Source organism: Xiphophorus couchianus, chromosome 20 (genome assembly GCF_001444195.1).
Source record: "Xiphophorus couchianus chromosome 20, X_couchianus-1.0, whole genome shotgun sequence".
NCBI classification, from domain to species: Eukaryota; Metazoa; Chordata; class Actinopteri; order Cyprinodontiformes; family Poeciliidae; genus Xiphophorus; species Xiphophorus couchianus.
Genome location: NC_040247.1, coordinates 26,023,824 through 26,037,279, shown reverse-complemented (window position 1 = coordinate 26,037,279; position 13,456 = coordinate 26,023,824). Strand labels below are relative to the sequence as shown.

The window sequence follows — 13,456 nt, the reverse complement described above, 5'->3', positions numbered from 1 at the left end:
CAGAGCCGATTACCACCCAATTCAGCCCCGCATAATTCAGTAAAGTTCGAAACAGTACAATTCGATTTGATAGTGTTTTTTGTGAAAATACCAATTTGTGTGGAGCTGTCTAGTGAAGGAAGCCAAAATAATTGGATCAAATCTTCCGCTTTTAAACAATCCTGTCTCCAGAGCATCCGTGCATGGCGAAGAGGGCAACAAAGAAGGGAGAAAAACACTTTCCTTCAATACGAGACAAGATGCCAGTAAAGAACATGCAATGTGCTGCAGGAAAGGACACATGGAAAACAACAAACATATCCCCTCCATGTTGTGTTACTGTTATTTACAGTGCTTGCAAAAGTATGAAAGATTATATAGCAATGTTGTTATTAAAGCCTTTGAAGGTCTCTTGGTGTTTTTAGAGACCATGAATGAACAAACCATAAAATTGATACAGTAAGGGAAAGCTGTGTAAAATGTGAAGCAGGGTTAGGTTAAACAACAGCACCTCCAGTTTTGAGATATTCCTGTTCCATCCATCATCTGAAACTGTAATGAGTACTAGATCAGACCCAGGACGGGCCCATGTCAAAGGGCCTAGGCCAGCGTTTCCCAATTCCGGTCCTCAGGCCTCCCTGCTCTGCATGTTTTAGATGTGCCTCTATTCCAGAGCAGCTGATTCAAATGATTGCATGACCATCAAGTGCTGCAGAAACCTGTTGATCACCCATATATTCAATCCAGGTGTGTAGCAGAAGGGAAACACCTAAAACATGCAGGGCAGGGAGGCCTGAGGACCGGAATTGGGAAACGCCGGCCTAGGCCATTAGCAGTAGGGCAGGCTATAGGTACATGCTAATAGCGCCGCTGTACAGGTGGCACCATAAACAGGGGCAAAGGGGGAAAAAAGTAACTTTAATTGATCTTTTAGAAACTTATAGGTAGTAATATAACTTCCAAATATGAAAGAATCTGTCCTAATTTAGCTAAATATGAAAAATACTACGGTACTTTGATAAATAATAGTATTTTACAAAGCTAGCGCACCCCCTCCTTCTCTACTAGTTGGTTTGTTCCAGCACCTTGCTCGCTGCTCCCAGAGTCGCTCGCTGTCAACTAACTTCAGAAAGCTCCAAGTCAGAACGTCCCAAATTGTCTAGACCCAAAGGATGAGAAAAGAGGAGGAAAACGTACATAAACAGAGGTACTGTAGAGCTGATGGGATAAAATTACCAGTTGCCTTAGTTATTTAGCAGAGTGTAGTGTAGCAGCTATGCTAGCTAGTTGGCAAACACGGAAGTAACCAATATACAGGCCTAAACAGTGGCACTCATGGTCAAAGTGACACATTTTGTTTTCAAAAGTCCCTGAACTTAAAATGATTTCAAATATGAAACAAAGTATTTCCTTTGGTTTCATCACAAGCAAATATTGCCTTTAAACAGCACACCTCGCAACCAAATGTGTCAGCAATCAATTATGACACAACGGACAACTAAAAACAGCCCTCGGTGCACCGATGGTTGTCATTGTAGCCATTGCATCACCTTCTCGCTGGTGCCATTTGTTATTTTTCAACACAGGTTGTGTCACATTTTGCTTATAAAAAAACTAAAGGACCCAGAATCAGAGATGGTTTTATGACTGCATGATGTTTTTTCAAGTACTGTAAATATAAACTAAGTGTGTCAGAGAATAAGAAATACATAGTGAAGAAAATACCCAATATTGACTGGTATTTGTCTGCCTTCATCCAAATAGAGAATCATTATTGTATTCCCATATTCTATATGAGTTTATTGCTTCCTTGAATTTTGCATTTCACTGTGATAGTTTCTGATTTGAATGGCATCTCAGAAAATTTGTTGAGCATTTTGCATGTACAGTATAGTGAACACAACACACTTCTTATGCTTTTTTTTGCTTTTGTTTCTATAATCCTACTCCTGTGTTTATCTGCAGATGTGTTATTGAGATATTTAAATCTCAGCCCTGGGCCTTGAGCAACCCCACCAAGCACTCCTCCTGTCGCCCTCACCTCACAGAAGCTTCATGCATCAGAAATAAAGGCTGCACCATCAGAGTCATATCCTCAAACGGATCAGGTCAGAATATTTTTTTATATTTTCAGTGTTTTGGTTGATGTTTTGTTTCTTAAAAAAAAACAATTAAGGTGTTGAGCGTATGCAATTGTAAATTGGTGGAATGATTTGGGAACGCCACACAAAATATCGCCTTTGGTGTCAAAGAGGCAGGGGTCGACCCTGATCAAACCTGACTAATTATAGCCATTCGTTCATCGCAGAACAGGCTGAAGACCCAAGGTAACTCTGCAGACGAGCCACGGCTCTGGTGGGAGAATCTGTCATCATGACAACTATTATTCCTGTTCTCGACAAACATGTCCTCTATGCAAGAGCAGCACAAAGAAAAGCCCTTGTTGACAGAAAAGAGAGAGACAAAACTTTTCTTTGAAAGTTTACCACAAGTCAAGTAGGAAACACACCAAACATTTACAAAAAATGCTCTTGTCAGGTGACAATAATTACTGTATTTTCCAGACTACAAGTCACAGTTTTTTTTCTTAGTTTGGCTGGTCTCATCTCTTACACTCCAGAACAACTTATATGTGATTTTTGTTTCCCTATTTGAGAAACATTTTCTGACTTGCGCATTAAATGTTAATTCATATTAATGGACATAAATCAAGGATTAAACTTTACCATTTGCCGCTGCAAGGAAAGCTAAACCGGGGCTAAAAAGAAAGATGGCCAGAGCTGAAGGAACAAGTCCACAGTGTGGTGCTTAAATAAAGCTCTGTGAGGCTTGTGAATGGTGCAGTTACTCCTCTACTTGCTGGGGGTTGTCCAGAAAGTGAATATATGACTTTGCACGTGGACCTTCTTGGTGGAACTGCTTCAAATAAACGCAACCGCTTCTCTGTCACCCTGAATTTACTGCAACTTTGCCGGGAAAATCTGACAAAGTAGCACAGATTGTCAGAACTTATCCAATTGATAACATCCTTCACCTAAACTGATTGAGCTTGGGCTACTTTGGAGAAAAATCGGAGAAAAAACTTGAATCTTTTGATATGCAAAGCTGGCAGAGACTTCATTTGCAGTTGTAATTGCTGTGAAAGGTGGCTATGCAAAATATTGACTGAAAAAAATACATAAATTGTAAGGAGGAAAATGTGTGGGTTTGGATGTTAAGTTGTTGGCTACCAGTGAAAATATTTAATTAATCTCACACACAGAAGAAGACTTTGGTAAATACATATCTAAGTTTTGCCAGTAGATTTCCCTATAATAGAAGGCTGGTATCATGTGCTTCCTGGATTAGTGTCCTGGTGTAATGGAGCACAGTGACAGGAGTACTGCTTGCGAGCTTGGGAAGGTAATTAATTAAAAAAGCTTGTAATCCACCCGATGAGGGCAACAATCAACACACATATGCATTGAAGGAAGGAGGAGGTTTTCTTAGCCGAGCATATCGATAAGTTCTTTTTATTAATCCGACATAGACGGGGACGGTTAATCATTTAACATCCCTCTTATTAAAAAAAAACAACAAAAAAAAGAGAATATATGCGCCATGTTTCCTAATGACCCCAAACCTTCATCGCTTAACGTTCATCCCATTAAACTCCGGAGTGCTCAATTTACCAGCATGCTTTAATAGATGAGGCAGGAGGCAGGACTTGGCGGGAGATTGGAGCTGATTATGCCCTTGTTCTATTCATTTGCACAGACCCTAGTTAATTGACTTCTGAGCAGCGATGCATTGGACACCCACTATCTGCTGCCAGGATCATCCTGACCCCACTCAATGCCGGGAACGACGAGAGGAGCAACTGTTGAAATAAACTGCTTGTTCTGCTCTATCAGTGTGTAAAACAGAAGCACGGGGGAACAAGAGGAGACGGGGAGATGCGTTTTCTCTGCTGCAGGGGTGATGTGTAGGACGAGCAACCGGAAGATTTAACAACAGCGGAACGCGAAGTAGGAGACTGATGCTGTTTAGTGAACGGGCTTAATATAATTTAGCAATTGATTCTTGGTTTCAACATAGGAGGATTTATGAAGTGCACACGCCTCGGCAAGAGAAGAAGTGAACATCCAGCGATAGATTTTCCCATTTAAATAAAAAGCTGTTGCCACCAGTGAAACAATAAATTCAACTGGAATTAAAATGTTATTTCTACAGGCTGTTTTGAAGATAAGGAAAACACTCCGAACTTGGTAGAGGCAGAATGTGTTGGAAGTAGACCAAATGTTCAACGTCGATATTTACTAATAAGAATGGAAAGGCAGTATGTGTTTTCTGCCTCATTTGTTCCCATCATCAAGGGCGTGAAGTTGCCAGAAAGATAGTTTATGATTATCCACCTCCTCTGAGTTGAGTTGATGAGGAATTATCCAGAATGCGACCGGTCTCTTAGTTGATGACAGATGAACCGGAACTGAGTGGCTGGTGATCTATCTAGCTACAAATCAAATTGAGAGAAAAGCTAAATGATTCCTTTCTAACAAGTATGAGTGTCAGATAAAGATATTTGGCGTGTCGTACACTCAAAGGAGTACAGGAGAAGAATTAGAGAATAAATGTGTAAGGATGAAAAATAATTAGAAAATCTTCTAAAATGGATGGATAGATGGAAGTGCCAGATCTTTTTACTGAAAATAAGGAAGAGGGAGAACTTTTGAAAGCTAGGAATTTATTTGAAAACATTTTTCATTAATTTTGCTCCATGGAACTTGGAGACACCTGATTAATCAGGCTCTGATTTTGCATAAGTTGGGTCAGATTGTTGTACAGCTGCCATGATGTGCCACTGGTGGAGAAAAATGATAACGTTTGGGATCTTAATGATAAACAGTGTATTGAAGCATGTCTTTCACTTATAAGGAAAAACTCCCCTGCTGACCTTTAAAAAGTATCTATGATAACAATAAAACATTTAGATTTCACTATATGAAAAGGACAGAATTTAAAAAATCAAGTTTACTATAAATATAAACAAGGTCTGAGATCAGTTCAGACAAAATAAAACTGAATGTTCCTGGTAAAACTGACTACTAAATTCACGGCCAGTGTTAAATCAAAACAGCTGCTAAAATTTGGGGAGTGGGGGAAAAAATCATACATAAACATGATTTTCCTTCTAATATTTGTAGTCTGGTCTTGGCTGCCTAATATATATTGTTGTGCTCACATACATACATGTTTTAAAAAAGTAAAATTGTAGCAATGCTGCTCTCCACATATATTTATGCTTTTGCTGAAGGCAACAAAAGTCTTAAAATTGCAAAAAAAAACACCAAAATTGAGAGTATTGATTACGTTCACAAAGGTATGTGCAGTTGCTAAATTAATGGAAATGTGAGTATGCAAGTCATTTTAATTCTGAAGTATGATGTAAAGGGAGGGAAGCAAATGGCATCCTGCTCTGGCACAACTGGCCTGCATTTAAAGGAGGTAGTATATTTTAGAAAAAGCACCCCAGTATTAATTTAGATTGATGTAAATTAAGCCAATGTAAACAACTTCCCATTCTTAAAGACCAGAACTGCTCTACTGTATGCATTTTATGCAGGAAAATACCATCTGCTGAAAGCTGGTGGTAATTACGATGAAGTAGAAACAAAGACTGTGATTAAATTCAGGTTTAACGGACTCCTATTCAATGCTGAAATCTAGATTTTTATTTTAGCACAGAGGGATGTCAGCGCTGTTGTTTCTGAAACACACATGCACTAAGTAAAACAAGGAACTGGGCCAGCAGTGTATAGCTGTGTGGAACAGCTTAATCATGCGGTGCACACACATGAGACAAAGATCTTCTCTTCCTTCATGTCATGTTGAAGTTTGTGCTAAAAAATCAACAGCAGCTGTTAGCTCCTGTATATCACAGTGTTCGATGTCGCCAATCAACACTTACAGCTGCACGTGTTCAAACACAGCACTGTCACTACTCGTTCAGCTGATAATGGTGATATTATTATGATAACGGTGGGAAGGTAGGCTCTGTCTGTTGCTGCAACAAACACTGAGACTAAGCTATAAATCAATCCTGCATCTGCACACAGAGCGAGGTTAATAGCTATGCTGCCTGTAGCAGAGCTATATTCTGAGCATTTTTATGGCTTTCATTGTCTTTTAATAAGGTTTTAACTTGAAAGTAATGCACTGTGCACTCAAAAAATCATCAGAGTGAGATCTACTGCCTCACTGAGTTACTGATTGCTTTAGCAACGGCAGGCATTCAATATAGCTTGTTTTAAAAAAATGAAAATCCTTCACGGAGAGAGAGAGAGATAAAGCCAAACACGGTTAGGTGAGACAGCAACCCCAGACTTCATCAGGGAAGTTTCTTTCAGTCCCTCCTATAGTGACTTTGACTAAACCCTCGTTTGTGGGAAGCTCCTGCTGACCGTACCTTAGCCATGTTGGCCGTTGTGATTTTTCCCTCTCTGGTTCTTCCTCTTTCTCTGAGAAATTGTATGTTACAACACTGACAGAGTTGTGTAAGTTTCTGAGGTTTAAAGAAATATTCTTCAGCCCTTCTGTGTAAATTTTTGCCAGGGGTCAAAGGTGACACATGAGCTTGCGGCATACAATGCAAACACCTGTCAACTGCTGTGACACAGCAGCAGAAGTGACTAATGCAGTCGGGCACGTCAGCCCCTGAATCCTGGTGACACATTGTTGCTCCTCTTTCATTACTCTGTGCATTCCAGCCGGAGTCGACCAAAATCAGCAACCTATCTCACATGGTGGGAGTGGAATCAATATAGCAGTGCTGAGTCTAAATATCTGGAATTTGCTTTTTATCGCCAGGCCTATATCTGCATCTCCTGCTGCTGCTCGGTGACTCACAATTTGGGAAGCATTGCATTGACTTTTACTCATAAATGTTTTAAAATCCAGCAATATTTATGATTGTCCCCCTTTATGGCTAATCTATAGCAGAACCATTAAGCATGCATTAGCGAGTGAAGTATGTTTGACCTAATCTTGGCCCTCACTGAGAAGTCAATAGCTTGCATTAAGACTTCCTAAATATATATATATAAAAGCATGGCTTGGCAACGTTTTTGCACTAGTCACTTGAGTACCGCTTTTGAAAAACCTCTCAGTCCTCCTCCTTATAATTGGGACATTCATAACTTGAACATGATCCCTTTGTGTCTATTTTAAACCTCAGGGACAAAGAGGAAGAGTACAGGGACAGAAGACAGACGAAAAAATACAAGAAAGTCAAAGAAGTAAAAACAAAGTCACGGGAAGAACAGATGTACCACTTCCTATAATATACACAATGATACATTACTGCTTTTATAGCCAGTCCACTCAACAACAACCCCAAGATTATATCTGCATTCGCTATGTTTGCATGCGCTTTAGACCTTGTTTGGGTTGAAATGTGTTCATATTACGTAATCTGAATGCATTGTTTAAATGAGCGCAACATGAATTAATCCAATCATAACGTGTTTACATGCGCTAGGCTTTATTCAAAAGAGAAGCACTGCCATATGCAGAGTTGTAACATTTCCCTGCAAAAATCACAGAAGTTACGCGTCCGTCTGTGCAGAACATAAAAACAAACAAACACAGCGACGTGTTCATATACTGTGTCTTCTGAGCCAGAATGGACCCGCGCCAGGTTCTGATTACGGTTGAGACGTTACTGCGCTGCCTTATTAAGCTGCAGGCTGAGCAACACATGCTGTTGGTCTTCCTGCGTTACAGGAAGGGTGAGCAGGAGGAAACAAAACATTCTTCAAAGTTTTGTGCTGCCTCCAGCTCCTGCCCTGCTCTCTGCACACATGCAGGTCACTCTGCTGCAATCACAATAACGTGATGAGGAGAAGAAGGGTCTACTTGCACGCAGTTCTATTATGAATCGTCATAAACTACCTCATTCGGATTATAATTTCTTCCAAATCAAGCCGAGTCTGATCAGAATATTCCGATTGGTGGTGTTGGCATGATTACCCATGTCCATGTAGACATGCCTACTGTCTTGCAAAAGTATTCAAAACTGTTGATTTTTTTTTTTCATGTTGCAACTCACATGATAGACCAGTACAAAATAGCACATACCTATTATGTGAAAGCAAAAGAATACATTTTTAAATATTTTTCTTTTAACTAAACACTTATAAATTGAGACATGTGTTTGTATTGAGTCACCTATATTCTAGTGACCTTTAAAATCTAACAACATAAATCTAACCTTTCTAGGGTCTGTATCATTAATTGAAGACCTCTAGTTTGCAGGAAAAGCAACAATGTGTATCACCCCGAACACACCACGCATAATGGTGGCTATATCTGAAGAGTCTTTTCTACATAAGCGACAGTGAAGTTGGTTAGACTTGAAGCGAAGACGGATGGGGAATATCCATGTATCAGAATGGCACTGTTAAAGGAAAAAATAAAAAAAATGTGTTAAGACTGAGGTAGGACTTTTAGTTTTGTCTGAGTGGCTGATTCCCAGAAACACACAAGAAGTTGTGTGTCCGTTTGTGCTTAACATAAAAACAAACAAACGCAGTAGTGTGTTCATAGACTGTGTCTTATACATCTGGGTTGATATATAAGGCTTTTCCAGGTCAGAGATGCAGTAAGGGAGTTGACCTTGCAGAGTCCTAAAGTTTAAAAGTATGACTTCAAAGTGAAGTCTGAAAGTAAGTGTTAATCAGCATAGAGATGTTTAAACAAAGGACACAAATGTCTCTCTGTTGATTCTGGCAAAGATTCTCACTCCAGACGTTTTTACCATTGAGAGACGATCAAGGTCCTTTTTGTTAAGGCTATTAAAAATGTCCATGGCAGCAGTCTAATCAAGAAACAAATGCCCACATTATCTTCTGCCGTTCTTATTTAGACATCAGCACTTTTAATTTAGAAATATTTCTAAAATATTTCTAAATTGAAACAAAAGTTTGATATCTGTCGACATTGATCAAACACAACATCTAAGTTCCTCCTTCTAGATTGGACAGTCGGATGTAAGTAGCCTGTTAGTTTGAATTAAGAAGTAATGCTATGAAAATTAATGATTATGTTTTTCTTAGAGTTCAAGATAAATTTATTTTATTCAGAAGGTGTGCAAAAGTTCCAGAGGTATTACTGTTGTAGCTGTAATTGCAACAATATGTGTTTCTATGAAGCTTAGAGGGACTGACTACAAATGCATACCAAAAAAAAACAAACATTGCTTTTCTTCCACTTCACATAGGTTTGTATGGAGACCTCATCAGTTGGACTGTTATTTCAGATTTAGTGTCCTTGGACTCCCTAAAATGTTCTGGATAGGCTTATCAAATTTGTGTTTTCATAATCACATCAAAGCAAGGAGCTAATGTATAAAAACTGGATTAGTGATGCTATGCTAGCTTCTAAGAAAACAGCCAAATAGGCAATTTGGCATCCTGACTGCACCTCTAAGATGCAAACTAAAATATGATCATAGCCATTTTTAAATGTCTCGGTGTCCCTTTATCACATGTGTTTCTGAGTCACCGTTAATATCCCAACAAGTCCAGCTTGAGAAGTCGCAAGCAAAGAACTAAAAATAATGCATCGCCTCCTGATTCTCGGTCTGGAGACAAATGTATCAGCCTGGCGCCAACGTTCCTGCTTTCACAGCTGGCTGTATCAAACGCAAGGCTGCTGTAATACCGTTGCCTAGGGCGTGTGCTGCGTGTGTGAGATAAATGGCGACATGCGGAAGACCCTCCACAGCACTCCACCTCTTTTGTCACCTAGTCAAACTTCGGGGCTGGTGCGAATCAGCTGCCTGGCGGAGGTGAACGGAGATGGGAAATGTTCCCGGCGGCCCTTGGATTCAGTGGCTTATCGCACCCTCAAGAGTGTTATATCTCTGCTGCTCTCATCACGCCCTGAGATCTGCTAAGGAGAACAGAGAGGAGCATTCGGCAAGGTGATTGCATCAGCTCATCCGTGATGTGTCACAAAGCTGTCAGCGCCAAAAATGCCCCGGATAGGTTTTAGTTATGGTAACATTTTTAAGCAAAGCCTAATGAGAAGAGACAGATTGAGCTGCTTGAAATGCAAATGTCTTTTACCTTAACCCCAGAGGTTTTAAATGCTTTTCCTGCTGCATTTACGGAGCTTAAGATGTTACATGTCCACAGTTTGGATCCAATTTGTGGACATGTTGACCCATGGAATTGACATGCAAATCAGTTGTGCAAAGGTTAGGCGGGCAAACTTGGGAGAAGGTGGGAACTTTATAACTTACAGACGGCAAACGACTAAGACCTTCTCCGGCCCTTCTTTTTTCCCCCCTCTTTCCCTCTTTCACTCATCTCCCTCAGTAACTCAAACCTTGCATGAATATAAATGGAGAGCGGTGAGGAGCGTGGACCTGGTGGCAGTGAATGGGCTTTTTCCGCTCGGCCTCCGACAGCAGTGCTCCCCTAATGGGTTCAGCCTGACTGGATTCAATCATGTCCTCTGATACCCTCTGAAGAGGATGCAAATTGTCAATCAGCTCGCTTTCCTCCCCATCCTTCGCCTGCCGCCTTCATCTCTGTCTCGGTGATCATCTAGCCACCATTCACCTTGCGCAGCGTTTCCTCATCTTTTAGCTTTTCGTGCGTTTAACCTCGCATCACATTTTCTTGGTTAGCTTTGTCTCAATCTGCCCAGAGAAATTGGTGTGAACTTTTGCTTTAGTGGCGCTAATGATAATGGCAGCAGAGAAAGTCACGAGGGTCGACCGTTCATTCAAATACAAGTCAAACAATGAAAAATTGCCCGAATCTAATGTGTTTTGGACTGTTTACGGTGAAGGTGAGTATCTGTGGCATTATGATAACAAAATCACCCTCTCCCCAATAATAGGAAGATAAACACTAACATTTCTATTCAAGGGAAAGCTCTAACGAATCCATTGTCTCTGAACACACGGATGCACGGTGTCAAGAAAACTGGTATGAGGTTTGAGATCTATCCAGGTACACGCAGAAAAAGGTGCATGAAGGCCTGAAGGAAATAAAGCAATCTTGTGTTTTGATTTATAATGATTGAGTGTTTTGATAATGATTAAGTTGACCATGTATGTATACAATAGGTAAAATGACTGTATGTAAGTAATCACTGAATGATTCTGACGTGTACGAATCATGATCTGTAATAACATGACAACAATGAAATGATTAAGGTTTGATGATTTATAATAAGTGAAAGAGGTGATTAATGCTTATGATTAATGCTTAATGGAAATCAGCACATAGTTTTTAATATTTGACTGTGTTTAAAAGTTAATCAGAGAAAAGCCCATAGTTTTTAATGTTAAAAGGAAAAGGGGAAAAAGGAGAAGGGGAACTTGTGAGTTCCTGCTGTCGCAAGCAGTTCTGAACAGATGGCCAGACGCACAGGATGGGTGGGGCGGTATGGTTGGCTAAGAACAACACGCTGAGGAAAGGACGGTACTTTCCATCCCAGCCAGCAGACAGGAGGGGCCGACGGGGGTTTCCGTGAAATCAGCAGATGTTCAGGAAACCACGTAAACTAACACTCCCCATACACATACATGGCAGAGAACTGTATATAAGCAGACGGAAAAGGAGAAGTTCTTGTTCTTTGTCTGCGGCACCGAAGTAGAGCTAACACGAAGAAGCAGATCGAGGAAACAACAGCGGACCACACCCTGGAGCCACGTGAAAAGCTGAAGCTTCGTGCCGCCAAAGGGAGACAAGTTCCAATCGTCCAACCCGGGTTCCTGATTCGATCGTCGGTCTTGCCTCAACCCAAACATTGCAACAGACTTGGAGAAAAGACAAAGGTTCCGGAGGGATAAGGAGTTGGGTTTTCAAAACAATTGAACCCTCTCTACTTTGCTTCTATTCTAAAGAGGATTTTCCACACAAAGGACAAAGATTCAGACCAAGGTTTTCGGACGTTCCTGTTGCTAAAGATCCACCACCAACTGGGTATGAGTCGAACTTGCTTCCTAAAAAGCTATCTCAGAATCTGCGACATAGGTTAGGGAAAAGAGACAGTAGGGTATGATTATACATGTTGATTTTATTATACTGCTCTTGAATTATATACAATTGATTATTGATTTGTATGTCACATATCCCTGCTTAAGCTTGCTTAATAAATTCATACTCTAAAATTCTAATGAGGTTGGTGGACATTGGAATTAATTGAGTCGTTTAATCATTTTTCAGTTCTTTTAATAAAGGTAAAACTAATGTACATGGTTCTAGTAAAGAGGAGGCTTCATAATTTCTTTTGGTGAGAGTAAAATAATGACCCAGGGACTTACATCCAAGTCACTAAATTTAATCTAGCCGGTTCCAAGAGCAAGTTATATTTTAGAAAGCGAGCTACCGTTAACAGGAGTGGTTATTGGAATTATGCAGCTGTGAGGGCTACTCAGCTGATTGTTCCTTAACTGAAAAGGGTCGTAGCTTCTGGATTGAAGGTAGTTAGAGCTAGACGAATCGCTTTCGACACCAGTTTGAATAGATTATCTCTTATAGATCTAGTTTAGGGTAATACCCAGGTCTTAGAGATTTTCCGGACCTGTTAGACAGAGAACTGGTCAGTAGTCAGCCCCAGAGGGTTGTGATGAAGTGGGCGGGGCTAGCTATTGCAGGATAACGAACAACGGCTAAGTCAACATAGAAGAAGCATAATGACTTTTTTGTTTAAATTGACCATTTTAGGCAAATGGAAAAAGTTAAAAGCTGACATCTTTTGATTTGTAAAGGTTAATGTGTTCATTGGATTGGCCCAAAATGCTGTCTTATTTCATTAGCTTCATGTAAAAGCAATCAGATTGCAAATGCTCTGAGGGGGGAGGCAGGCGAGCTGAGGAGAAATTAAACATATTTCCTCGTTCAATGACATCCTAATCTGCCCGATGGGCCACAGGTGTACCAAGCATCGCTTTAAAATGGAAAAACCTTCTTCATTGGTCTCATCAGTGTGTATAAGGAGATAATTAGGACACATAATAGGGTTAGCATGCTGGGTAGAGCTCAATAGTCGAAGATGATTACCATGTGACATAACATGATTGGATTCAAGCTTTGCTTGGACAAAGGAAATGTAATTTCTCCCTCATAAGTGCATTTTTTGTAAGGTTGCAATAAGCTTAGGCTACTAATACTTGATTGTCATATTCCCAATATAATTCTTACTGCAGGTATCAGAAAGTAATGCAGCCCGAAGGGTGTTTACATAATGTATTTGAATTACCATCATTATATTTCAACTAAATCAGTTCAATTAATTTAATGTACAGAAAAGAAATAGTTCAGGAGTTTTCAAGTATGGTTCTGGTAAACCATTATAAGCAGTTAAAATCTTACTTATAAAAGATAACTGTTAATTTCTTCATTTATGTCAGTTTCACATCCGATGGTCTGCTTTAAACCGACCGATGATTCCTTTGTGTAGCCAGGCGTAAAACTCATCC

At 40.1% G+C, this 13,456-nt stretch overlaps 1 protein-coding gene across 1 annotated transcript in view; it reads left to right on the top strand.

Moving 5' to 3' along the window:
- Positions 1-1,079: 1,079 nt before the first annotated feature.
- The window catches only part of tafa1b (TAFA chemokine like family member 1b), a 246,418-nt gene continuing 234,041 nt past the window's right edge, over positions 1,080-13,456 (top strand). Inside the window, exons 1-2 of the mRNA XM_028003431.1 lie at positions 1,080-1,186; positions 1,945-2,087. The gene's annotated coding sequence lies outside the window, so the exon portion shown is untranslated. The remainder of the gene's footprint in view (positions 1,187-1,944; positions 2,088-13,456) is intronic.